Below are 1,969 nucleotides of genomic sequence, written 5' to 3'. Positions count from 1 at the left end.
CCCAGGGCTTGGCTCGGTACTAGACCATGCAAATGTGACCCTCAAGCCAATAGTAAGTGGAAAGTGGAGCCATAGCCCAGCCTGCCAAGGGGTCTCCTTTCCCTGAGAAACTGTTTCCTTTTCTGCTGTCTGGTAGGGCCAGCCCTCTCCCCACCACCACCACCACGTTCCTCTGCATCTTGGCTACAGAACATCTTCCTGTTGTTTACTGCCCATGTTTGATCTTTCATCTGGACTGCTCCTCTCAGCTCCGTCCCTGAGACACCTCACAAAAGCCAGGAAACCATGGGCTGTTCTGCCACTCTCAAGTTTGCTCCTGACGTGCTTGCTCTGTGCCCCCAGTACTAGAAATTTGTCTGACTACTCTTGTTTTTATATGCTCCTCTGACCCTCCTGACCTCTCTGCTGTCCCTTCCTGTATTCAGCGGCCTCAGCTCTCATTCTCAGCTCTTTGACCGAGGAATTCTGACAGACGTGTCCTGGGCCCCAAAAGTGATAAAGTAAACCTCTCTTCTTCCCAGAAGGTGAAAACTCCACCTTGCCTCCCAAGTCATACAGAAACACAACCACCTCTTCCTAAAGGTGCACTTGTATACTTCTATACCCACAGACAGCTACCTCACACATGTTCAGACTTTCCTAGATAGCACATCATCCCTATCTTCACTTCTGAGTGTGTGTTAATAGGCTTACATTCCCAGGTAGACAGACACACACACAGGTGTACACACATAATCAGGTGCCATATGCACACACTCGCTATATGTACAACTCATAAATATACCACATATACTTCCACACCCACTAACATATCTGAAAATTCATAGACACCTTATAGTCACACATGCCACACACAAGTACGCAAGCATATGCATGTGTACCCATAAGGAGAGACAAAATCTCAGAGCGGGGTATGACATTCAGAAATACACACAATCGCACACACACACACACACACACTTAGAAACTAACATACATTACAAAAGCAGGTATACTCACTAACACAAACATACATGACACATATATACACATGAAAAGGAGCAAGTTAATGTCTACCAAAACTTTCCAAATTTCAAGAAAGAAAGAAGGTTAAAGATGTATTTCTTTCTTTCTTTCTTTCTTTCTTTCTTTCTTTCTTTCTTTCTTTTTATTTATTTATTTATTTATTTATATCCAAGTTAGTTAACATAGGGTGGAATAATGATTGCAAGAATGGAATTTAATGCTTTATCACTTAATTTTTTCTTTCAAAGTTTATTATTAAGTTCGATTCCATACAACAACCAGTGCTGATCCCAACAAGTGCCGTCCTCCATGCCCATTACTCCCCTTCCCCTCCTCCCCAACAGCCCTCAGTTTGTTCTCAGCATTCAAGGGTCTCTCATGGTTTGCCTCCCTCCCTCTACCCAACTATTTTTCCCCTTCTCCTCCCCACTGGTCCTCCGTTAAGTTTCTCCCAATCCTCCTATCAGTGGAAGCATATAGTATCTGTCTTTCTCTCCCTGACTTACTTCGCTCAGCATAACATCCTCAAGTTCATTTCTAATCTTCTGGTTCTGTCCTCTTCTCAGACCTAGAATATACAGATGTGAAGCTAATGATATAAGAGTCTCTGTCTCTCTCTCTCACACACAAGCACACACAGAGATATGCAAGTGTGCTCTCTCACACATTCACAAACAAGCACACACAATGCTCTCTCACATATTCTCCCTTACAAACATACACACAGACAAGCAAAGTGGGCTCTCTCACACACATTCATGTGCACACACACAGTCATGTGCACATACATGTACTCTCTCACATACTCTCTCTCTCTCTCTGTCTGCCTATCTCTCTCTCTCTCTCTCTCACACACACACACACACACATCTTCCACAGAAATGTTAGGGGGGAAAGTTGAGGGTGAACAGCGTGGTTCCAGGTTCTGAGCAATAGTTACTTTGAGTAGGTGGCAATTAAAGCC

This window comes from Hyaena hyaena, unplaced genomic scaffold (genome assembly GCF_003009895.1).
Source record: "Hyaena hyaena isolate Hyena2069 unplaced genomic scaffold, ASM300989v1 scaffold_1849, whole genome shotgun sequence".
NCBI classification, from domain to species: Eukaryota; Metazoa; Chordata; class Mammalia; order Carnivora; family Hyaenidae; genus Hyaena; species Hyaena hyaena.
The sequence above is the reverse complement of the archived record's forward strand: the minus strand, read 5'-3'. Positions refer to the sequence as shown.